Genomic DNA, 27,269 nt, shown 5'->3' with positions numbered 1-27,269 from the left:
CACCCTGGCAGCCCCAACGGGATACAGTTGCTCTTAAAATAAATATGGAATCATCAAACAGGCATCATTGTGACAATTAACTTCTTGGCTTGAAGGAACTTTTGATTGGCTTTTCAAAGGAGCCAGAACAAAAAGAGAGACCTCATGAGTCACTAACAGAATTTACATAAGGGAACAATCTTTTGCAAAAATCAATCTTGAATAAATGCACTATAAGTGTTCTCTTTTTCCTCAGCACTATTAAGAAATAAAGGGTTCCATGTAACTGACTTTTCCATAACTTGAAACTTTCCACTTATTCATGGAATAAAAAGAAATGGTGAGAGGCAAAGAGAGAATTGGATAGTAACATGTCTAAGTATATTACAGCACCTAGATCCCCACTCACTAAATAGAGATTCAAGTGTTTTAATTTAATTTTGTAAATTCCTTAGTTGACTAGAAATCATCTATTTGGAAACCTCTCGCAATAGTCCCAAGTAGGAAGTGCAAAGCTGGACCAGAATAGTAGGCAAGACAGAGAGAATAGGAAGGATTTGAGATACATTTTAGAGGAAGTATTAACAGAATCCAGTGACTTATTAAACGCAGCATTTAGACAAAAAGTGAAGAAAAATACCATTTCTATTTTCTGGCACAAATATCCAGCAAGATAGCAGAGCTATTCATGATGACATTGCGCACAGAAGGAGGAACAGGTTGTAGAGGAAAACAACAAAGCATTTGATAAAACCTCTAATCAAGAACTTAATAAAACTCATAAATAAAAGAAAAAGACTGGAGTCAGGGAAATAACATCCATATCACTCAGACCTGGGCTGTCCACCAGCTCCGTCAGAGCACACCCACCACTTTCAGAGCATGGTGACTTGCGATTGCCCCTGAATCATAAGATTGGGCTTGTCTAGTTGCACTATTAGAGATGGTTAGAAACAGTACATGGGGACAGCAAAGAGCGGAAACTTAGTCGGCATGATGATCTTGGACTTCACAGTGCGAAGTTGTGACGTTCACCACAAAACTCCTGGATTTGCTGAGGATTACGTGAGCTGTTATTTATAAGGCCAATAGTTCATTGTTTCTTTCAAAATTCAAAACAAAGCTATGAGCTGGTATGATTACTAGCATCGTTCAGATGACTCAACAATATTCGGAGAGCTTTCTCCTCTGAGTAAAATCATGTGCAGTCAGTTGTTATTTTGAGCCAGTTGTGCTTCATTTTGAATGCTGGCTTTCTTTTTTCACTAAGACCCACACTGAGGACAATGCATGGAATTTAAGGATGGCATAGCTATCAGCTCTGTTAAAAACAAAATTTCCATGAAAAATTAGGGCTGCATATGTAATATACTTGACACCATGAAGTGGTGAGCTCTCGTAACTCCTCACTACACTTTAAATGCCATTTACTTTTTCAAATTTACTTTTAATAGTACATGTTTACAGCACATGATGGCTATATTCTTCATGGGGAGTTGATACATGTATATAATACATGTTAATTCTTATCCTCACTCTCTTCTCTCCCCCTCACCCCTTCTCTTGGTTCCTTTTCCTTCTGCAAAAGATTTCTCTCTGTATTTCCTATTATCTACCTTTATTTTTGCTTTTTACTTATTTTTCAGTTTCTCATATTAAAAAACTGATATTTAAACTTATGTGTCTGATTTGCTTCACTTAACAATAAGATTAAAAGTTGCATCCATTAAAATGTGGGGTTTATACACAGGGGAGTGCTACTGCCCCAGAAAGAAGGATAAATTTAAAATAACATTTCTATACTAGGTAGGAAGACAAGGAAACTAGACTCTAATTGGCAACATTTCAAAAGTTTAAAATTTAGATTCAAGATAAGTTGTAGATAGAAATGGGAACCAGATGGACTGAAGTGACATTTAAACCTCAAAATTTTTCTTTTTTCTGTCAATATCACATCAACAGATCCCTCAGCAGTAAGCTAAGGACCCACCTGAGTGTGTGACTGGGCGTCCTTGCATCGCCTTGCTTGCCCTCTTTGCTCATTCTTCCCTTTTGGTTTTCTCTACATGCAAATGTAAATCCTTGAAATCGTTACTTGGGTGACTATCAAATGTAACCATTTTTCCCGGAAGGTCAATGTCGAGAGGGACACAAGGGCCCAGGATCTGGGTCTGAGGACCCAGAGAGCTTTTCTCTTACTTGTGAACCATCGTATTCACCTACGTGAAAATGTTTAACACATCAGCTAGTACTTCCTTTCAGAGACAGACACAGGATAGATTGTCTTTGACTGGGAGTGATGGGAAAATGTGGCAGGAAGAATTTTACATTATTAATTTATGTTTTTTCTTATGTATTTCCCAAGTGCTTTGCCCCTTTTCAAGGAGGCAGTAGGCATCAACCAAAAAAGGTTCATGACAAGTCTTATGAGCTATTTATGGTCAAAAGACTAAATTCATTAATAGAAGGGTTTGAAATAAGAGGTATACTCAAAAACTAAAAGAGATTTCCTTGGCTGTGAGAAATGTGATACAAAAACAAAAACCTCATGGCTCAGCCTGAGAAGTATGGCTGTATCCTGTTTCCTCGTAACACTGAAAAATCAGTTGATGTGTATGTAAATGTCCCAGGGAGGCTAAGTGCTATTCCCAAGGCTCACTACCTTACAAACATTTCTGAAATCTATTGTGACCTATGGGAATCAAACCATGTGCTTCTCCACAGAGCCAGTACACTGATAATTTGTCATAACCCCAGGGCTTTGATGTAGTCACAAAGATCTGGAGAGAAGAAACTCTAAGACTATGTAGTTCAATTTTCTGTGAGCCAAAAATACCATAGGGTCAGGATTGGAAATTTGGTGAAATAACAACAAGGGAAATGAAAAAGAAAATCTTGGTTTCTCAAGCAAGAGTGGAGATAGAGCTTGTCATTCACACCGAAGTTTGAGGCCCTAAAGGACACCAAAGGAAATGTATAAGGGAGTGTCAGAGTGGAATACTCAACCCTGGGAACAAAATATCACAAGGGCAAAAGTCCCTGAAAAGATACAGCATCATGGATGATGGATCCCAAATACTGAATAATTGTGGGTTCAAAGGGAGTGGGCTGCTGCTGTCAGACCTGTGGATGGCCCCTCAAAAACTCCAGAGCAGGATACCCTTCATCTCTTACACCTTCACGTATTTCCGGAGCAGCAGACTTCCTCATAGGAGTCAAATTCTTACGTATTTTCATGGTAAATCCTCATTTTATCTTCTCCAAAAAGGCCAAGGAGAGTCTAATTTAGTGCGACACTTTCATGTCCAAACTACTTTTATTCCTCAGAGTGAACTGAGTCTGAACATCAAAATGAAATTTCAACAAGGAAAGCTACGCAAGGTTTTTTTTTTCTCCTTCTCCTTCTTACCTAAGACTTCAAACTTTTGCTGGAAAGTCTGTTGTGCAATGAAGGATACTTTAGCAGAAATACTATAGTTCCCTCTAGGGGTAAAAGAACTTCACCCATAAAATATACTCTAACCATGTACCACCTACTTAATTAAGCACCTGAGATCCCAGCTTTCTCACTGCATATTTGGGACCTCTGCTGTGTCTCTTTCCTTCCGTATATTCTACTGTGGTACTCAGTCTCCCAAGATGTCTTCTCCCTGTACATAGAGGCTGGTCCTCTCATCAGGACCTGGAGACTGTTCTGATCATTCTTATTGAATCTGGATTGGCCTTGTATTTAATGGAAGTACAGAAGTGACATTTTTCCAGTTTCAGATGTCACTTAAAAGAGCTCTGACAGGTTCTCCTGCATACATTCAATCAAAGTCAGATTAAATGCTAAAGGAAAATAGAGACTAGACTATTAGGTGATAAAATGCAATGTGCAGAGAGAGGCGGAGAGATGGGAAGGAAAGGGAAGGTGGAGAGAAAGAGAGGGGCTTCATGAAGGAGCTGTGACACGGCAGACAAGAAGACGGAGTCAACTTAGACCTTCCAGGGACAGCACGTAGAGCAGAAGAATGGTCCAACTGAGCCTTGTCTTCACTTCTGACAAATAAGAAGTCACCATGGATTTAAGCTACAGTAGATAACCAAAATACACATCTAGAGTTCAGTATGTGTAACCCCACATTCTTTCACCACAATTGCAACTCTCATGAAAGTTCACAGTGAATGTAAATATTTATAAATACTTTCTATATTCTTCTGGAGAAAACTACACAAATACATTTATATGTTTCTAGCTCAAGTTGAACTTCAATCCATTTGTATAACCCTCGCATGCAGCTAGGCATAGTGGCACATGCCTGTAATTCCAAGCACTTGAGAAGCTGAGGCAGGAGGATCGCCACCAGTTTGAGGCCAGCCTGGGCTACATAGTGAGTTTAAAGCCAGCCTGAACTGCACAGTGATACCCTGTCTCCAAAAAAAACCCATATCCTCACATCTGTCCCTGGACACATATCCCTGAATCATTCTGCATTTCACACTGCCCGTGGAATTTTTCATTATTTTCCTTAGCACTCCTTTCCTGCCTCCCTCACACAGAATCAAACTTTACTTCCTGCTTCAAATAAAGAATAGATCAGGAAATCATCTCCATCTCCCCAATTTCCCCATTGGAAAAGGAAATCTCTATATCATCGGCCTTATGTTTCCAGGAGCTAATTATTTAGTTACTATGGGAGAAGGCAGCAGATATGCACTCCAATCCCTTTCCCTCACAGATCTACCTGCACAGACAGTGTGCATGAACATTACCATAGGCATTCCTGGCCCTGGATATGGGGCTCATTGTTTGTGGAAAGACTGCCGGGTGTCCATCGGTTTTGTGTGTTTAATTCAGAGGTATAGGATTGGTAAGTCTGCTTGCTCAGACCTCATAGTTATCTTCTCCAATCACTAATAATAAGGATATCGTTTCAAGCTTCACCCTTCTCCTCCATTGCCATATTCTTTTTGTTCTGAAATCAGGGAAAAAGGCAAGGAGTTCTTTATGCATTCATCAACACCTCCCAAAACATACGTACATCCTTTATTGATTTGCAAACAAATAAATCATCGTTTCTCAGTCAAAATAGAAAGTATTGGTTTCATTCTTTGGGACTAACCCCACCACCTAAAATCTGCACTCTATCATTCCTCTATCCTCTGATAAATATTTCCTTGCTCACCTGCAGTTTTAACTCTTTCTTTACACTGAATCTATCTACCCAACAAGTGTATTTTTATGAGAAATAACTTTTTCATCTTATGTTCAGTTTCAATCCCTGCTATATTTCTGCTTCCATCCTCAGTTCGTTTCTTGAAGCTCATCTGTGCTACAATCTTCTGTCATCATATTGCTTAGAGTCCTCAGTATTCTGTAGTTTGTCTTCCATTCCCACTACTGGGAAAATGCTTGCGCTCTCTGTTCTGTATCTTCCAAGGCCTCTCTACCGTACACACTCATGGTGGCCACTCTTCCTTGACTTCCATACACCTCTGCTTCCTGTGCTCCTTCTAAATCTTTGTTTACTTATTCAGTTTCCTAGTCATAAGCAATGTTTTCCATGCCTAATTATTAAATACTAATACTTTTCCCAAGGCACCAGCATTGGGTCTCTTATGATTGCAGATTCTTACTAGACCACAACTTTAATATATGTAGTTGTTTAATTATCATCTAACTATTATTGCCTAAATCACTATCCCTGGTCGTAAACCTCTATTCTAAATTTCATTCATTTAATTCAATTATTTTTAATTACCTCATAACTTCTCTTGGGAGTTTTCAGACACTAAAAATTGACATTTCTTTATAAAACATTATTTCCCAAGCCTTCTCATTCTTAAGTTTCAACTTACAGTGGTTAGCACTACAGCCCAACTGGCTCCTCAGACCAACTTTTCTTGGGCACTCTTTCAGGATCATGGGACAAATCATTAAATCATCAAATATCTCATTCTAATAGCTCTTGCATTCTAGTAGATGACAGACAATAAACATAATAAATCAGTAAGCTGTAAAATATGTTAGAAAGAGCAAGGTAAACAAATTAATGAGTCAAGGAAAGAAACAACAGTTGATTTAAATTTTAACAGAGTAGCCAGTGGCCATTGAGAAGGTAAGATTTAAGCAAAGCATTGAAGGAGGGGTGAGTTAACCATTCTGAAGTTGGAGTTGGTCTACATTGGTTTTACACAACAGGAAAAGATGAGATCAACACCTGAACAGAAGACTGGATATTGTAGGATGTTCTAGACCTACACTGGAACATGGCATGGGATTTAGCTCTGACGTGGATGAAATGGCAAGCCAGGGCACGGATGGCAAGTAGAGGAGGAGTCTAACTGACCTGTGTTCTAAAAAGATTTTCTAGTTACAGTTCTGGGAAAAGACTGTAGATGCAAGAGCAGAGCAGGAAATCCAACATGAAAACCATTGGCACAAACCACGCAGGATGAAGAAAGAGAAAGGGAGCAAGACGGTAAGGACACACCCAGGAAAAGAGGCTGAAGGAGGAAGCAGAAAGGGACTATAGAGGTAACCCGATGGAACGAAAAGGAGGAAGGAAGAGCTCCCTGTTCAAGCTGAACCATTTGCTTACGCATCTGCATGATATTCTGTCCGCTTCTGGCTCAGCAGTAGACCACCTCTTCCTTTCTGGGGTTACTGGTCACGAACCTCGCTTCTTTTTGATTAACCTGAGAGTATTTTCTGCTGGCTAAGGTACATTCCTGAAGGTTTGCCTACTTTTGAACAACCAAATCAGGGACAAGATCCAAAAGGAAATCAGGATAAGGCTGGTGGAAATCAGGCAACTGAACTAAATATAGTCCTATGTCCTACTTCTTTCTTGAGGTTCCCTTTGCCTTGTTTTCTTGTGAATCTGTGTTTGCAGAGAAATTCTATCTGTTTTCGCTTCAATAGAATGTTTGTGTTCTCTTAGCTTCGGAAGATGCTGAGAAATGCCGTGATTCACCAGTGACTCAAGGTGAGAAGGGAGAAGCTGAGAAGACAAGATGTACAAACACCATTGGGAAACCAGGAGGTTTTCTGCCTTGAAGAAAATGTTTTAATCAAAACTATGTTTTTAATTATTAAAAATAACTATGTTTAAAATTGAAAATTATATTGTATTAATAATAACTATTTTCCATATAAACTTTCTTATAACACATAGCTTTGCTCTCCAGCTGCAGAAGAGGAAAATACTCTTTTTTTTTTTTTTTTTTTTTACGTCCTGGTCTATTTTCTGTGTTTCTCCACAGCAAACGATTCACTGCAATACTGTTTTGCTTGGACAAAACTTGGCAGGATACTTAATAATCATCCTGGGTTGGGAGATGTTATATGGATCATTTTGAGAGATAATATTTACTTTTTTTGTGGTCTGCATCCATTTGTTCAGCACATTCCTAATGCAGTCACAGCAATTATTAGAGCTAATTCTTGAAAATGGAGCAATCCCAGGCTTCGGCTCTTATCTATATAGGTTTTCCTTCACTTTTACAAATAATGATTTATTCAAAGTTACCAAGACAGCTATTGCTTCAATGCTAGGTTTTATTATCTCCAAGATTAACAGACAAGTCATTAAGTGCTCATGGGAGGATTAGTGTAGAGATCACCACATTGTGATTTTCTGGTTACATGGTTCAATACAATGATGGCTTAAGGAAGTAAGAGCCAATCTTCGCACTGCCATTATGGAGCTGTATACATCATCAATAGGCTGTTAGAAAAGCTGGGACTGATAGGAATTTACCCATCACAAAGGTTCCTTTTATTACACACCCACTAAGTGGATCACACAGAACATCCTCTAAGGAATGTGACTGATTCCTCTACTCTTGTTTTCTGATATATACTTATATATATCAGCTTATATGTTTCTTATATATAAGTGGAGGAAGGCTATAAAGTAATAGATTTCACAATAGCTTTCTGCAATTAGCCTCATTTCTCTGTGGCCACTGTTTGTTTCTATTTCTTTGCATACAAAGTGCGTTTGTGGATACATAATTGTATCTGCTGTCCTGAGAACACAGCACAGGATTTATTGTAACTTTAATGTGCACTGTAGCAGGTGGGACACACAGGTAAGTGAACAGAAGAATGAATGTAACAATGCCTACATGTACTTCCCTATACTTTATTCTAAATAGTGACACAAATTAGTTGTTCCCTTACTACAATAGTTGCCACCACTGCCTATTTTCCTAAAATAAAGTCCGACCTTATTAATCTCACTTTAATATCTTCTACAGTCTCTCTCCAATCACCCCTTTCAAGCTGGTGTTCATTTCTTGCACCCAGTGCCCCACACTTCTGCCAGATTGGCCCAATATCTCTACATCAAACCAGATGCTTTTTTACCTTGCTGTCTTTTGCTACAATAGCATTGCTCACCTGACATTTCTTGCCTTCCTAAACTTATACAAGAAGTAACAATAATAAAGAGAGTAGCCAAAAGTACCATTAGTAGTAGAGGCTGTAGCACTGACAATTGTATACTTGGTGTAGTTAGGTAGAGGACAAGGTTTGGGCACAGATGCCACCAGTGTTTAATCTGGCCTCCAGAATTCCAAATTCTGCAAAGTTGGAATTCTTAATCTCTCTGAATCTCAATATCCTTGTATATTTTTGCTTATTGGTTTGTCTGTTAGTTGTTATGTTTGGGGGAGGATTCTGGCACAGAGGATTGAACCTAGGGCTTTCACTCTGAGCTACAATTCCAGCTTTTATTTTATTTTATATTTTTCATTTTGAGACAGGATCTTATTAAGTCACCTAAGCTGAGCTCAGATTTGTGATCCTCCTGCCTCAGCATCCCAAAATCCTGAGATTACAGGCATATGCCATGATACTCAGGTTACTATCCTCATCTTTAAAATGGAAATAGTAACACAAGAATTATCGTGAAGATAAAAGGAATTGACACACATAGGTAGGGCTCAGAATGTAGTAAATATTCAATGAAATTATCTTTGATTGCAAAGCATCGACCATGTACTAGGCAGTGCACTCTTGTACTTATCTTAGTTAGGTCAACAACCTGAGACAGAACTGACTCCCTGTGCCCACCCAGTTTACTGATGAGGAAACTAAGGCTCAGTATTAATCCAAAATTGTGCAATGTGCAAGGTATTCCCAAGTTTTCCTGTTCAATATCAATTTCCAGCTCCCCAGGGGCCACTAAAAGTTCTGCTGACCTGACAAGTTTGTTTGTGACCTCCACAATCTTCAGTGTCCCATAGGATTTATTAAACCATTGTTTGATTGTAACATTATTGAGTGTTTATTAGGTATGAGCATCTAACAAAACTGCATTAACTCATTTGATATTTACAATCTGATATTCCTAATCTCTTCTCTTATGCTGTAATTAAAATGATATGAATAGTACTTGAAACACAGATCTTGACTTGAATATTTTCCTGTATACCCAGTGTGCGCACAATAAAGTGTTAGGTATAATAAGTGATTGTCAGAAACCCTGTCATTGCACATTTTGGGTGCTAACATTAATGATGTCTTTACCAGGGAAGGTATTATAAGCACAAATAATGATTTAAATAGAACATAAATTAAATGAAGCAAGGCTTAGATGAGTCAGAAAAAGAAAAAATGAAAACCATGTTATTACAGAAATCCACTACCAGACTGAGAACTGGGCTTTTGAGCTCAGAACTGTGTTTTTATCATTGTTGCTTTTACAATGCTCTGTGTATGATTATGGTGGGGGAAAACTTCATTCACTTCTGTTCCCGCTTGAGTTATCTGTGAAAATTAGTCAGCAATATTGGACTGATTGGCCTCATAGAAGAATAAAGATCAAACAAGATAATGTTTGTGAAGGTGTTTCCCAAATGTCCATGAGTCTCTGGCATCTACAAAAGGTGTCTCCAGGAAGAGATGCTTCATCTCAAGTTGTGAACACCACTGTAGCATATATTTTCTTCATAAAATGCATTCAATTACAACTATAAATTTTAAGCTGCTTTTTTAAAACCTTAATTAAAATTACTGGGCGTGCAACAATAAAAGGAAAAGAATAAAGCTGCCTTGAGCCTTGATTAATGACTGGTCCATCAGGCTTGCTCACAAATAACCCACCATGCGCTCCCAGGAACAATCTTCCCAGTATCCTGCGAGAAAGGTACAGGTCAGTTACTCACCAGACCTGCTGGGTAGGAATAGGGATTTTAGTGAGATTCTTCGGTGATGTGGGTGCACAAAAATAGGATACATTAATGCTTCAATAACACAGTGTTTCAGTTTTCACTGACAGCTGATTTAAAATCTCCCTTGAAAATAAATAGCCGTTACTACATTTCAGAAATATTCCAGATTGTGCCCAAAATGCCAAACCTCCAAATACTGATTCTCAAAAGGCATGGCCAGTAGGCTACACACCCTAGATGTGCTGTCACTTCTATGAACAGGGCTTACTCGAATATCCAATGTATCAAAGAATGCTGCATGATATTGGGAAATGTTCTTAGGTTCAAAACTTTAAAACACTCTACCCTGTTTGAAATGATTTATCAACTAGTACCCACAAGGATGTGAAGAAGAAGAAATGAGTTAATAGATTATGTGTAGACAACCAATTTTCTCTTAAAAAGTATAAAATAAATAAACCTATTTCCCCCAAATGAAGAAACTCATGGAAAATCTTGGTGATCTGTTAGCATAGTGTGTCCATAAGGAATCAACTTGTGCACATAGATGACTTCTGGAAATGTTCAGATCTGGAAGTTTTTAAGTCAGCAAAGCAAATATAGTTTCTGTTCAATGAATAACTCAGATTTTGTGGCACCACTTTTGTCAACAATGTCCAAATCCCCCTACCAATCTAGAACATAAAGGCTCATTGCCACTTCACCAAAGCAGAAATTTTATTTCTTCAATACGCTCCACTGAGAAACAGAACAAGTACAAAAATAAAATTTTAAATTTTTTTTCTAACTTAATTGTCTTTTAAAAGCATGTTTATATGGTTCCAGTGGGTAGTAAGACTGATCAATCAACAGGAGTGGTGAAATGCAGTACAGAGGCAATTAACCACATAATTTGGTAGAATTTGCTTCTACGTGAATTGTAATTTAGACAATAATAGAAATGAAAGTTCCATGAGAACATGGATTTTTGTCGTTACTCTCTAATATACTCCAAAGTCCTTGAAAGTAAAGATTTTGTTCTGTGCATACCAATCTCCAAACCAATCCAAACCCCATCAACCAACCAATCAAATAAACAAACAAACAAACAAAAACTGGATCATACTAGGATCTCAATAAATATTCTTTGAATAAATACATTCTTAAACTCCTCATGTGATAGTTGTCAACTTGATAGACGTCTTATTGCTACACACTTCTGGGGTATCTTTATGGCCATGGGGCATGACCTTGAGGGGTATATCTACTCTGTAACCTCCTCTTCTCTGTTTTTTGTTTGTTTTTGCTTTCTTTCCTGGCTGCCACAAGCTGAGCATCTTTTTTCCGCCATACCATTCCACCATGGTGTTTGTGTCTTGGAGTCAGCCTGAAGCCTCTGCCTGAAGCCTCTGAAACCACAAGTCAAAATAAATTCCTCCTTTGAATTATGTATGTCAGGTATTTTATCATAGTAAGGAAAAGCTACCACATATACCTGAAGTTTCTAGTTTTCTTACAGAAAAATCTAGTATCAAGAGTCACTATAGATCACAAGATTTTCATAAGCCAAAATTGCACAAAAATAATTGATCCGTGCCCTGACTCTTTACAATTGTCTTTTTCTTTCACTGGATTTTTGATTACCAGACTGAAACTGTCTCATCAAGAGTTCAATTTCATTAAAGGCATGAAATAAGTGAAAGAATACGGATATTAAAGTTAATCCTATCCAAGTATAAATTCTAATTCTGATACCAAGTACAAAAACGAGGGTGAGTCATTTACCATTGAATTATCTCATCTTTAAGTAACACTATCTTCTTTGATGACTGTTGAACTTTCATGTAAAAATAAGTTAGCAAATATAGCCTCAAATTCACATACCAGTTATTATCAATGGCCTAAAGTTATTTGTGTAAATACAAATAAACTCAGCCCTAGCTAATACTCCTACAGATCAGGCTGTTGCCACTAGCCTTAGAATATGGTGCATACTGAAAAAATTATAAGTACATACTAATCAATGAAAGTTACTAAAGGTGGGCAAGAAGAAAGGATTTTACTGAAGGCAGAAAGATTTTTCTTTGTTCCGAAGACTTAATTAACCACTTTTGCAAGGACTTTATGAGGTTGTGAGACTTCAAATATCCTAACATCCTCAAGGATGTGCTTTCCTCTTTTCTCCTTGCCGACCTCGTTTTCATGGCCTTTCCAGCTGAACTTTATTTATAGTACTATAAGATGGGGATTTGGTAGACAAGTCAATCTCATGAGGGGAACTTTATGATAATAAACTTTTCTACAAAATTCCACAAAATGAAACTGTTTTTTACTTGAAATAAAAACTATAGGTGTACCTGGAACTTAACATTTGTGACATGATTAACATTATCACAATCTGGTTGAAACTAGATACTAAGAATATCACTGAATTTAAAGCAAAATATGAAATCATTCACTCATGAATTCACTCATTGATTTATTCAGCCAGCGAACATTCCTTGAGCATTTACTGTGTGCCTAGTTCTTTGCTGAGTGCTGGTAATGTAGGATTAATTAAAGCTTTTTCCTGTCCTCAAAGATCTAACTGACCCATCACAATCAATAATTTTTATATTAGAGTTAAGTGTAGAAAATTATGAAGAGATAAAGGAAGTTATCAAAACCAGAATGAATCTGTTCTAGCTGTGATGATAAACGATATATTCTTAATTTGAATGATTCATTCTTAATTTACATTGAAGAAAAAGATTTGAAATTAGGAAGGTGACGAAAAAGGAGGTTCTGCCAATTGATTTACAACAGATCAAGATCCCTGTCTTTTTGTCCACATCTCTCCTTGTGCTTCCACACTCCCTTCAGGAAAAAAATTTAGAGTACTTTACCAACAACCAATTTTACTGAACCATCAGTGACAGCAAAATAATTGAGAAACCCCTGAGGTCTTTGGTAAACACCTTACCACAGGTTTATGGAATCCATGACTACTTTTTGGCTTTTTTGGCCTGTGGAGAGAAACATTCTCATTAACTTAGGACTCTCACTAAACATGTGATCTCATGTGTTCACTAAGGTGAACAGAATAGTGCTTCTTAGAGTCTGTCCTACATCCCTGTAATTACAAGGACAGAATGTTACAGTTAACATAGTTACAAAGACAATTTCTACCAAATTACTGTATAAAGTTTTTCACAATAGAATCTCTTTCATTCTATCTTTTTTCCTCCTCAATAACCATGTCAGCTCAGTATTTACTAAATTAATTTAAAACTCACCCATCTACTTTTAGGAAGGCATCCACTGAACTCAGGCTATGGGGAAAATTCTAGAACACTCTTAAACATTCTAGAACACTCTTAAACATGCTAGAACAATCCTTCCCCCCCAGATTTCACACAATTTGGTTAGAACTCCCTCTGCTGGTGAATGTGGTCAAATGCCCGTGAATCATAACATTTATTGAGAAAAAAGAGAGTATATCCAAGTAGAAAAAAAAGGCTAAAATGAACTGCATTTCTTGAGGGAGCATTAAACTTCATCTTTAAGAGATCATTTCTTTGTGCAAAGAAACACTATAAAAAAAAGTGAACCTTATCATCGGTTTCACTGTAGTTGAGCCTGGGAGTAAAGAGCAGAGATTGAGAAATCTCCTGGGCTGAGAAAGGAGAATGACTAATGAACTAGAAGATATCTGGGGTGTGTGATCCACAATTGTACATTTCATTGCTTTTACTATTTTCGATTACAACTTTATAGCTGGCTGTGTTTTCCAAGATCCAATGGTTGGCAGTAAGACTTTAAGAAAATAAAAAGAACCTCTCTACTTCTTTAGAAACTTTTTCACCTTTAACAGATTTTCTCTTTCTTCCCCTGAAGCAACAATTTTTTCAAAAACAAGCGCACTAAATTTATTTCAGAAATGAGTAGGGAATTTTAATATCTCACATTCATTTTCCCTTTACTTTCTTAAGCATTTGTCTTCCTTATATTTCAATATAAGGCAATATCATGACTCATAAGATTGATACCTAATTATTACAAGTGAAATAATTGCAGATAATGGAGACATATTTCACTCTCAGAGCACTGAAGAAATTCAAGAATTTTATAGGTTATGAATGGTTATTGGCTTTGAAAAGCACAGAATTTATTGGTTCTTCCTTTAACTTAAGAAGTTCTAAGTTAGATGAAGCCAGTTAAAGTACAAAAGCTCACACAGAACAAATATACTCATGCAAAATTAAGTGAAATAGAAAATAAGGAAAGCCATTAACATTCACTTAGTGTTTAATATGTATGAGATTAAAATGCAAGTATCTCATACATATAATATATGTATGAGAGATTATAATACATTATAATACATATGTGTGTATATATAATATATATTTCCATTTATCACATATATATATATATGCATATGTATATGTATATGTATCCATTTATCTTCATGGAAGCCCTGTGACGTATTTGTGCATTTCTTTTACTAAAAAAAGTCTATGAAATTTGTCTAAGGATACAAAACCTAGAAATAACCGAGCCAGGATGAGAATTTAGGTCTGTTGAACTTTGATATCTTTCAACAGTAATTAAAGAAATCTTAGCACAGAATTCTAAAGAAATAATGAATTATAGATGTTCCTTTGATTTCATTAATAAGGACACTGAGGCCCAGAAGATCTTAAAACTTACCATTCGGTATCAGATCTGAAAGAAATATATACTGCTAAATTCTGTGTGTAAAACATAAGTAGACCCTTTGCTTTACTTATTTGATATTTCAGATGACATTTTTTAAGGATCAGTATCATCTCAGTGAGTGATCCAATTTTGTTTTGACAACAGTTGTATCCATACATAGCAAATGAATAGAACTTAGGCTTTAAGTAGAATCAATTTGGTAAGAAGAAATATCAAAATGATCTGATTTACTATTAAACACAAAGGTGTGACATTCTTTAGCATGAGTGGTCAAGGTGAACCTGCCATCTTATTCTTATTCTGAGGAGGCACATAGTATCATACCCCATGTTATACATGCAAGGTTGGTTCCAAGACACCCACAGATAGCAACATGCACAGATATTCATGTCCTTACATAAAATGGTCCTTATATATACTCTGCATAATTCTCCCAAATACTTTAACCTCTAGATTATTTATAATACCTAATACTATGTAAATACTACTAAATAATTATTACTTGTACTGCTTAGAAAATAACAAGAAAAAGGTGTCTGGAAATATTCAGTACAGATGCAATTTTCTTCCAAATATGTTTTATTCAAAGTTGGTTCTATCCATGGATATGAAATCCACCGATTCAGAGTGAGCCCTATATTAAAAATATATTCTAGTCACTGATTAACATTTCGACAAATGTCATATGATCACTGACATTGTCATATCATTGAACCTTACCATCATGTTCATAAGGAAATTTGAGACCCAGAGAATTTAATTACTTCACCTTGAAAGGTTCAATGTTCAAGTGTAAGCCTAGGGTTCTTTCCAGTACTCTTGATACTAACTAGCACATTGTAACAGAGTGCATAAGACTCTGACAGACCTCTCACAGTTTCCCTCCAAACAAGACCTTTGAAACTTAACACCTCTTCATATAAGACAATAAAAAAGTTCACAGAAGGGTACAAGAGTTGACAGTGAGACACAGTTCCCCTGGACTTTTCCTCTCATCTGGAGACTAAGTTCCTTGGGATGAAAATTATTTTTTTTTCCTTTAGGAATGTGAGCCTCAAGGGATGTCATCACCCACAAAGGACAAGATAAAATAGCAAAAGATACCTAAACCCTTGTCTGAAGAGATGAAGCTTCCTCCTAGAAATATTTTACTTCACTGTCACATCATTGTTCCTTCCACACAGATGACCAACTATGTGAGGTCTTCCTTTCAGGAAAACTCACCTTCCCCATTATCCCTTGGAAATAAATACATACGGTTCCGTCAGTTCTTTGCTCCGTAGTGGCCACCTCACAGAGTTCTCTTCTGGCGCTCTGGGATAAGTTAAACCTCGCTTTCATAATCTCTCCTGGTGCCACATAAGTCTACTATCAGTCACTCACTTTGATTACCACTGTACTTTTCCATTCGTGTGATTTATGGACTAATGCCAGTCACCACTATACTACAGCATCCATAAACATAGACTCACCATTGTTTCTCCATAGTATATGTTAAATGGAAAAATGCCTATAAACATATATTCAATGATGTAATGAGTAAATAAATGAACCAAGAGCATAAAAGAAAAAAAGACAGATGTATGTCTTGATATCCTGGGGTCAGACCTGGAGATGATTTGGGGATTTTCAATCCTCCCAATGTTGCAGTTTACCTGAATGGGTTCAGTGAGCTATTTTATATCTTGTATGGTTATTATCATTAATATTGTCTTGCTATTATTCTGGACATGATTTGGGCTTTTTTTTTTTTTTGGTTACGATCTAGAGAGGAGATTAAAGAGGAACTTTGTATAAGAAGAAAAAAGAAATGAATGGGAAATTACTTGATGTAATGCTCTGCTTTCTAACCTAATAAATCAATAGGTGGGTTGTCAAAACAATGAAGCATTCTTCAAGAAATGCATTTCTTACCATTTCCCAGAAACAAAAAATCTAAACAGAATATACTTCCAATTTACTCCTTGAATCCTTTAAATAGTATAAGACTTTGAACTCTGAAAGAATTTCTACAATCCAATTCACTTTCATCAGCATGCCCCATACCTGGTTTTTAAACATTTCATTCTCAATGTTATTGTATTACAGTTCACAACAGAAATGTTTAATTCCCCCGAACACCTGTTTTTGCTCACACAAAACAAAAACCATCAATACAGTTCAAGTTCAGTAAATCCTATCTACAATCCCCATTATTTTCATTGGGAAATAATAACAATTCCTGCACCTGAGAATTGAATACTCCATTCTGCTTCTGCAGAGATTTTCATCAGCAAAACCCTGACCACTCAAGTATACAATGATGAGATTAGAGTCTGCTAAAACTATTGTAATGTTTGAGCTCTCAGATAGGGTTCATTTGACAATCTCTGTGTTCCAAAATTTAATGAAGTTATGACCAGGATATATGCAAATCCAACTGTGATGAGGAAAAATAAATGCATTGTCCACATCATCAGAAACCCTCGTGTGGAAGTGGATCATGTCTGTGGCTTGGGGTAGCTAATTATTACCGAAATAGGGAGAGCTGATATTTAGAGAGCAAGTGAAGGTGGAGAAAACAGGCACCTGCAAGAAGCAGAGAGTCAAGAGAGATAAAAGGGGCACTTGCCTGCTGAGATGGAGAGACAGGAAAGTCAAAATCGCCCAAGCTTATCTTGCAGCTGTAAAATCTGCCCAGGATCAGATGAAAAACATCATTAATTTCAATGTAATTAAATATCATTAATAAGATGCTCTGGAGTGTGTGCTTCTTAGAGATAATGGACGCCCTGGGCATGGCCTTTGGGGAGGCTGTAACTCGGGATCATGCTGGCTCTGGGCTCCCACACAGAGTAAGGAAAATGAAAGTTGTGCGCTTAGTTAACTTTGTTTATTGACTCTGCAGCTCTTTCAACGACAGCACCATCCAAAAAAAAAAAAAAATCAGAAAAAACAGTATGTAGCAGCCATAAAATTTATCTTTGTTGAATCAATAGAAAGGATTGTATTTCCTAAAACCAACTCAGGCAACCAGTTCTCCTTAACAATAACCCCTATGGATAGATACGTGGGAGGAATACCTTTCTAAAAGTGGAGACTTCTTACAGAGTTCTATTTCTAAATTCGGCATATAGAGTCACATGATCAAAACATCTGTGGATCAAACACTCACACATGCCTGTAAAGGGCCTGATGATTTTTAAATACTCTTTTTGTACCATGAGTGTGGGAAACAACTGTAGCTCCCTTGGGTAGGAGAGATGGAAGCATCATACAAGCATAGACCAGACAAGCAGGTGTGTTCTAATCCATTCTCTCTCTCTCTCTCTCTCTCTCTCTCTCTCTCTCTCTCTCTCTCTCTCCCCCCTTTCAAAACAAATACATTTAAGAAAATAGATGATGCATCTGATGCTATTACACTGTACCTTAACATAATTTCTCTTTTCTTAACTCTTACATAGCACTTGCTTCACAGTATACTTACAACCAACACATGCTTTGAGACGCCCTGTGAGTCAGTTCCTCTCTCCCTCTCCAAGTCTACTTTAGTTGCTCTCCTTCTCAGCTCTCTTGAAATTCTCTGTTCTGCTCTGTGAGGTCACTTGCCACACATGGAGTGGGCATCGGTTCATATCACTGCCTCAGCACTCTCTTCTGTTCTATGTGTCTGCGTGTCATTAGCCCTGAAAGAGCAGAAGGCATTGGGCAGCAGTTCTACAAACAAAGAAGGGGGGAAGAAGGCCACAAGAGAGAGGAAGACAGATAGAAGGAGGAACATGATATTTCTGTGGCTTGAACAAATTTTTTGCAGCATCGGACCACAATCTCCACATTTGCAAAGTGATGGGGTGGCTACTTCCAACCTAGAGAGCAGCATTTTGTGATTCTAGACTTGGAACAATCTTACTGAGACTTAGCATTAGTCCAAAATGAAGCAATTAAAAAATACTTTATATAAAAAAATAGGTTTTAAAAATAATCCAATCAGCAGAATGCATCTCAAAATGTGTGCAGAGCTCTAAGCCACTATCTTGAACAGTTGGGAAGTAGCATGTTCAGCAGTGCAAAGAATCTCTAGGGACTTGGCCAATATGAACCCGCAGATGTTCCCACTGAAGTCAGCTGATCAATTTCCTTCATAGCCATGTTTAACCAGAGTCCTCAGTTCACCTCCAGGGCACAATCCACACACACTCAGCTCCTGTATCCTTGCTGAGACAGAGAGAGAGCGAGAGCGAGAGCGAGAGAGAGAGAGAGAGAGAGAGAGAGAGAGAGAGAGTGAGAGAGAGAGACTCTTTTCCCTGAGAATGTAACCCATACTATCTATATCCCAAGAGTTGCTGACTTTTCTCTTTCTAAAGAAAAGTCAAAGTTTCAAGTGAGAGTGCCAGAAAGAGTGCCAGAGCCGTGAGGTTTGGTCATTATTTTATGATTTCTCTTCACTTACACTCTCCCATGCCTAAAGCATTCTACTGCCACCCCCAGTAAAAGGCTATAGAAACTGGAAGGACTGTGAGTTTTCCCACGAAGGGAATTTTTTACAATTGCAATTGGGAAGATTAGGAAGATGCAAGAAGAAATAAGTGATTTGTGGGATACTGACTCCGCAGCAAAAGCTTTAAGTACAGGATGTCATTACTTTTAAGCCTCATAAGTTCCCTTCTAGGTAGCAGCAGTATTTTACAAAGAGGAAGGAATGAAAGCAAAAGGATTTCAAGATAGCCAGCTCCTGTCATCCAGCATGTAAGTGACGGAGTGGAAGCCAAGCCTGCAGTGCAGAGTATTCACGCTCCCCCCTCATGTCCAACTCACCTGATTCCTTGGTTGCTCCAGAAACTCTCCCTGGAGAGGCAAGGGGTGTAAGGGAGCAGTGGGGCCCAATCTCAGGGGTGGGAAGCCGGAGCCTCTAGGTGCCTTGCTCCAGTTACAGGTGGTGTTCTCTGATTAGCCTGGTGCTACAAGAAAGTAAGACATTTACATTTTTCTCTTGTCCCACAACGTGACAAAGTTTAGAACACAGTGGTCTAGCCCAGACTTCTATCACCATACACATGTCTGTTGAAGTCACATGTATTACCACATGATAAACGTCACATGTAACTAAAGGGTTTGCTTTTATGCTTGTGCATAGAACTCATGCTGGATTCCCCTCCCCAGAACACCTTCACCTTTTTCTCTACCAGGTAGATTCCAATTTGTTTCAAAACAATTGAAGTTTGATGAAAATAAGTCCCTATTCTTTTTCTACCATGTAAGGGACAAATGCCTCCTTTAGGGTATTACAGGGTTTAGGGTTGTCTTCTCACTGGAAGCACACAGAAGGTGCTGGGTAAAGCACCTGAATGACTGAATGCTTGAAATGTGAAGGTAAAACTGCTTTAGTCATTTTAATATCACTAGCACATAGTGGAGGGGTAAAAAGAAACAACTGCTTCCTGGCCAAGTCTGCACTGTGGCTTGCTTTTAAAGCAAGAAACTCAGAATAGCATCAACATTCTTGAAGAGTTGTTCCAAAAAATTAACAAGAATATGTGATGGATCCATATGCAAGTATAAAATATTCACTATGTCTAGCCCTTAATAAAAACTGTTTCAAACTTTCAATAACTAAATTAAACAATGAAGATTAATTAAAAATATTGTGTCAAAAAATGAACCAAAAGATATAATTGTAATACCAAAATTAAAGTCAATAAGTTAAGCAAATATCTGTTTCATTTAATCACAGTCTGTAAACTAACTAGGAAATGTTTTGTAATTCAAGATGCAAACCAAGCATTTATTTATTTAGTTAGGTTCTCCATACTGTGTTAAACTTCATAAGAACATAAGTACTATTTTTTTCATATTTACCTTCAAATGCTTGCAAATCTGTTAATCATTTATTTGTTCTGTACTTGTAGAGTTTCAGGCATCTCTAAGGAATACTATGTGGGGTGGTTAAAGCTAGATGATGAGAATTACTCACATACTTAATAAAGGACTGTTTTCCAAACCACACAACAATGCCTGCTTAGAATCCTTTATTCATTACTGCACAAGCTTAAACAGCATCTCAGAACCCCATTTTAACTAGAGATATGTTCTACATGATGAAACTTAATGTCTAAATCAAGTCATACAATGGGATGATTTGGGAACACGTTTATAAAGTAAAAGTCATATTTTGATCAAGTTATTTCCCTAGATTCATTGAATACTCACATTTCTCCTTACACTGATCCAAGATCAGCTGATTTAACAAGGAATGATACAGAAAATATCATATGAAAGAAAGAAGACGTATACAATTGTGTACTGATAAGTGTTTAATCCATTTATACCAAAACTTGCAAGTTGTTTAAATTTTTTTGCACAAAATGCCTTTATATTACCTAGAAAAATTCAAGGAAAACAAATTTTAAGAGAAAAAAAAACATTACATTCCATTGTTTGTGGTGGTCTGAAAGTAGAACACAAGGCAAAAGCAGGTTAGCAACTACCTCTTTGATGAAAACCACTGCGTTTGTATCAGTTGCTCATAAGCATGGAGTAAATACTTACAGAAGGACCAGTTAAATAACCTTACCCTATAGAAAATAGTGCGATGTCCTGGACACAGAGTATACACAGTATTTTCTCCTGATCAGTGTAAGCTGACTCCATTGCACCACTGAACCCACAAGCGCAGGGAGCTCCAAATTCCCTTTAAAGAGTTATCCATGCTCCTACACACTGCGGTTCTGACACTGAGCTGTCCCACCCTTACCTCCAGAACCATAAGAGCTAAGATCGGTCAAATCAATTTTCTCTTCCAAGAACTGAAATCTCGAATAGGGCACAAATGAAGAATATATGTTTTGAAAACGTATCTATCTGGTTTTGGCCACTCTCCAGACCTAACCCTCATCCTGAAATAAGAATCTAATTCACCTGCTTTATGAAATCGAGTTCTCTCATTTTTCCCATGGTCCAAAGAACTTCTTTAAAATCCTTCAATACTTTTAAATACTTTTCTTAACATGACCAGGATCAATCTCTGATTTAAAGCACTTGTTTCGGTATAGAATACTATGATATGGCACATTTATAAAGAGTTGCTTCACAACAATCTTGTCTCAAATTCATTTTGAGTCTTATGGGCGTTGGAGACTGCAGTGGGAGTCAAATGTAATTTACTTACAAAGACAAAGGTGACACACCTTTTCCACCTTTTCTCATTATAGCAATTAATTATCTCTAATATTAATAGAGAGTGGTTTGAATGGTGGAAGAATCTCATATTAGAGCAAAAGCTAAACTGCTTTAATGAAGGAACTTAAAGCAACATGAGTACTTGAAGAAAAACATGGACCCTTTTTCTCAATCACATAATGGTCCTATGTGGGCAATTCAGGTCAGTGAGCTGATCTGTCCAGCTACTTATTCATTCAGTGTCTGTGTTCCTGCCATCTTCCTGTACCACCTTTCCTCAGATGTATTGTCATCAGTATGTTTGATATTTGGTTTCTTATCATAGGCAGGTTTCCATAAGTAGGAAATAGAGAAAGAGAAGAAGCAGGATCATACTCCAAGGCAAGAATGTTGCCACATTAAAAATAGATAAGAAGTTAAAAACTAGTATTGCGTAGTCATTCACATACCCAGCTAAAACTCAACTATCATAAAAGAGAGAAAAGCAGCTTTGTCAGGAAAACTGTCCATCTTCCCATGAAAGCCAGTCAGAATCACTTATTGCTATTGTTTTCAGCAAAGAGGGTAGGCATGTGAAATATGAAATGTGTTCTCGAAAATAAAAATAAAAATAGTCCAACATTCCATATTTTACAAGTAATAAGTAAACACAAATCAACAGTTTTAAACCTGGAACATCTTATATGCTTGAACAAAATGTCATAAGGAATGCGTTGGTAATCATCGATGTATCAAAAGTTGAAAATTATTTTTTTGTAAAAAATAAGGCCAATTCAAGATTATTCCTACAGCAGTATTTTCTAAACTTCCATTATTCAAGTAGTGGCTACAAGATTTTCCCCACATGTATTATTTTTGCAGTATGTCTACATTATTATGTACTATGAGGTATATTCTTTATATTATTGTCTTAAATATTTGCTTGAAACAGATTTATTTCCTGACTTAAATAAATTTACTTATGAAGGAATCTTTATAGCTCCACTATAAAGGGAAAGTCACTATCACTTGCCAGTTTTACGATAAACTTAAAAATAAACAATATTACTAGACAGAGTTGTGAAGTTGTAGCTAGATAGTGCTGCTAACTGTAAACTCTGAATCAGAGCTGGATTTTTGCTCTATTCCAAGGGAAAACAGTACAAGTGAGGCTGTAAATAAGTTTCTTCAATGTAATCTAAATAACAAAGAATTTAAGTAGGATTAAATGAGTGTGGGCATCAGTGTGATTTGATTTCTCTTTGTGAACCCCCTAAGAACATTCCTTAGAGAACCTCAACCTATAAAAAATGTCACTTGTATTCATCAGTACATAAATATGATTTTTAGTGAGAGAGAAAAGGATGCAATTGCAGTAAGCACATTGAGAAGTTCTAATCATCTTGCCAATGTCATGGGCTTTGAACATCATCATTCATGTGTGTTCAGGTGGTAGAGGGCCATGGGAATGCTGTCCTAAGTCCTGCTATTGTCTCAGAGCCATGAACTGCTAAAACTATGTCACAAAATTTTAACCACCCATACATGTGGGCTGCAAGTTCAAGCCCATCTCTTCCTCTCTGGTGCTGGTTTATTTGGATAGAATTGATATCCTGGCACCAGAGAGCTGTTTCCAGGATCAGATCTCTCCAACTTGCTCTCTGGAACGCTGTGTCAGATGCTGCCTCAAATGTTTTAATCAACCAAACACTCTGTTAATGAAAGGAAGATGATTTGAATATCTGGTTTTCAAACTTACCCTATAATTATGCTGAATATCTGACTGCCTTTGGTATCCTTAAGCACATATTGCACTCTAGGAAAACAGCTTCCTTTCAGAAGCAGAAGGTGTTGAAGCATAGAAATAGTTGTCCCAGCCAATCAGTCCCTTCAAGTGGCAACTGCTATTGCTAAACTCATCAGGGCAACAGAGAGAAAAGATTTCAATTCTTCAGAAAACTGGAGAAATAGAGCTGCATGGTCAAAGTTTCCAGATGTATAGAGTAGGCTTTCCTAGGCCTGGAGAAACAGGCTTAACTTAAATGTCTGGTTATCATGGCGCAGCACAAATCTGAATGTGAGAAAAATGCATTTGACCATGAGATGGGTTCAAAAAAACCTAAAGAAACATAATGCTGAAAATGGGCATAAAAGAATAAAACCATTTATTTGGGTACCTACTCTGTTCTAATTATGCTACATACATTAAAAAGGCTAGTTCATTTATTTCTTCTAACTTGGAAGACTTGCAGGGGAAAATGAAGATGTTTTATTTAAATTTTACATCCTAGTGATGAGCCAGTCAGACATTCACAGTCACTATATGTTGCTGTTTTCAGGAACTATCCCATTTCACACATCTATCATTTGTCCCCTAAACCATTTACTCTCATCTGTTTTTTTTTTCTCAAACTGGGGGTACCCAGTATTAAAGGTCATACAAGGGCTACAGCACACTCTTCCATTCTCATAGGATTCTCATGTCTCCAGGAGTTCCCTTTCCCCATCGTTGAGAATTGTTGCCATAAATTACTGTCCCGCAGGGTAATCTGAAGTATTCCTCAGGTAAGTTCTGCAAGCACACTGAGAACTACTTCAATGCCTAAATTGCTGAACTTCCCCTCGAGGTCCTAATATTTTGGTGCCCACAATATTATCTGTGTCTCACATTTGGAAAACATGAAGAAACTTTTGCAAGGCTTTTGCCTGGCTCTGCTCTGTACCTTTCCCTGAATAGAGCACATCTCCTAGGTATATATGTCTGGCCAATCTATCTAAAGTAATTTTCTAGGTGTCCCGGGGACATTTACCAGAGAATATCTCAACATGTCTTCCACCTTTAGAATTCCGTGATCCCGTAACACAGTCAGGATAGAAACCATCATTAATATCTGTCAGGTAACAGAACCCAAATAGCTCAAAACTTAGGAGAATCCTATTATAGCCTTTCAAGTTCTTCTCAAATGAGAAGAAATGACCTTATCTGGAGAATAATTTTCAGCTGCAATTTTGCACCAAAATAAACCAGGTTCAAAAATCAGAGCAATCGTATACAGATCCTTAATTTACATCTAGAAATATATATGTGAATTTCCTCACATATGTATCTGTATATATTGTATGTAATTAAGTTCCCTGGTAACAGAAGGATTAAAGAATACACCAATAGGAAGGAACTATAAGTGGGAAAAAGTTTTATCAGTCTTGTTCTTTAATTACAAGCTATTTACACTGTGGGTTTTATATCAATATATTGTGTGTGTGTGTGTGTGTGTGTGTGTGTGTGTGTGTGTGTGTACAGGTTGAGTCTAGGCATTTATTAATAATCTTGTGAGTAGAAATGATAAAGATGGGTTTATTATTCCTCATAAACAAGTCTCTTGATTTGATTCTTTATCCAAAATCTGAGAGATACAAAATTTTTGGATTAGAAAAATTATACAACACTATTACTTACTCAGTTATTGACTTTTCCTTACAATGTGCTTGATGAATTGCACTAGACCCCCACAGGAGCGCCTGGAGTTAAAGGAATTTCTGGAATAGTGTATGCATTTGCAGCAGATGATGGATGCTTTAGCTCTGCATCTTGTATTTCCTGTTCTTCTGAAGGAAGTACCCTGGCTTTCCTTTGGGGAATTGTTCTTTGCCATTGTCTGCTGTCTTAATGGGACAATCACTCGTGGTGTCTCTTCTTTGTTAGCCACAGAGCACCCACGTGACCAAGCTATGACAATCTAAATCTGTCTCCCAGGGATTTAAATTCTGAGTGTTAGGAGGTAAGAAAGAAAAACAGTTGGAACCAATTTATCCCAATGACAGGACCTTGAAGATCCTGATTTCCTGAAAGATCAGTTCTTTCAGCTTTAATTTCAGATATGTGAGCACTTGACACTTTCATAAATTCGATTTTTACCTAAAATTAGGCTAAGTCAATGTATATTAATTGCAACCAAAAAATTCTATCTGATACTCCACTGATTCTCTATCCACCTGGGGAAATACAGGCAGGCACAATATCTATTTATAATATTTAATATTATAGATCTTCTTATATGTGAATATTTAACACACGTCTCTTCAATCATCCTTCGTTATATCACATGCCTTTGTAAGAAGCCATCCCACTCTTCCACAATTTCTGCTCTTTGTCAAAAGTTTTCTTTTCGTACTTCCTGGCTAAATATTCCAAAGGATATCTGAAATACAGAATACTAAACGCCTGATTTTTATTCCAGAACAATTGAAAATACTGTGTGGAAAGAACTGGAAAGATATACATGCAATAACAAACACATGCATGTGGTTTTCTATCCCCAGAACATCCCACATGACGAAGTTTACCTCTTCTACGTATTCTTTCTTTTGTGCTTGGTGACTAAGATGACTCAATTCTATTTGATCTGGCTTCTAACTTTCCTTCTATGACATGCAACATAGTGTTTGCTCCCCACCACCCTCAGGATCTCCAGTGTTGGCATTACTTTCTGTGACCCACAGAAAGTGCTTTAATTTCTGGCATACATTCAATCATACAGTCAATGTTTGACTTTTTCAGTTCTTTTGAAAATATACAGACACATTTTTTTCAGAAAAATGGGAGAAAGGAAGAAAATTCATCATTTCCTTCTGTGTGTGATACCAGTGTTTTCTCCCCCACGTGGCTCTCTCACTCTCGCCTTTGGGCCACTTTAGAGTGTCACAGCTGTTTTCCTCTCTTTCCAGCCAGTCTGTCGACCCTCCCTCCACTCCTGTGATGGGATGAGCCCCTCCTTACCCGCTAGGCCGGCTTGCTAACTATAACTGATTCTAGACAGGAATCAGCATGAGTTTCAGTCCCTTCACAATTTTATTTGATCTCCTCTAAACAAGCTGCATCTGGTCTGTTATACTCAATTCCATACATATGTGCTGAGTACCTACTATGCGCCGGGCTCTGTAGCATAAAATTGAATTGGACATGGATCCTGCCCTCCAGGAGAGATAGACACATAAGCGATATGGCAATGTAAAGTGATGAACATATAATACAATTGAGCTAGCACATGGTGATCGTGATTAAATCAGCCTCGTAAGCATGGGGTTGGGAAAAGTGACCTTGAGCTGGCATTGCAAAGATGGATAGGAATATACCAGGCAGACAAGAGGACATTTCAGACCCTTAACAGTAAATGTGGCACTCCAGGTGTGCAGAGAAAAGGGAATGATCACTCTCTTCTATCCTTTATAATTGCAACCCATGATCATATTAGTCTTTTTGGCAGTCATAACACACAGCTGGCTCATCGACAGCTAAAACCCCTATCTTTCTT

The 27,269-nt window shown here is 37.3% G+C and overlaps 1 long non-coding RNA gene across 1 annotated transcript in view; it reads right to left on the bottom strand.

The window, feature by feature from the left end:
• Positions 1–16,391, bottom strand: part of LOC134474095 (uncharacterized) — a 71,074-nt gene extending 54,683 nt beyond the window's left edge. The window contains exon 1 of the long non-coding RNA XR_010044696.1: positions 16,081–16,391. This is a non-coding gene — a long non-coding RNA (uncharacterized LOC134474095). The remainder of the gene's footprint in view (positions 1–16,080) is intronic.
• Between the last annotated feature and the right edge of the window lie 10,878 nt (positions 16,392–27,269).

Source organism: Cavia porcellus, unplaced genomic scaffold, assembly GCF_034190915.1.
Source record: "Cavia porcellus strain 051 isolate PalLab524CR breed Dunkin Hartley unplaced genomic scaffold, mCavPor4.1 scaffold_30, whole genome shotgun sequence".
Lineage (NCBI taxonomy): Eukaryota > Metazoa > Chordata > Mammalia > Rodentia > Caviidae > Cavia > Cavia porcellus.
Note: the sequence above shows the minus strand (reverse complement) of the source record. Positions and strands in the feature narration are given on the sequence as shown.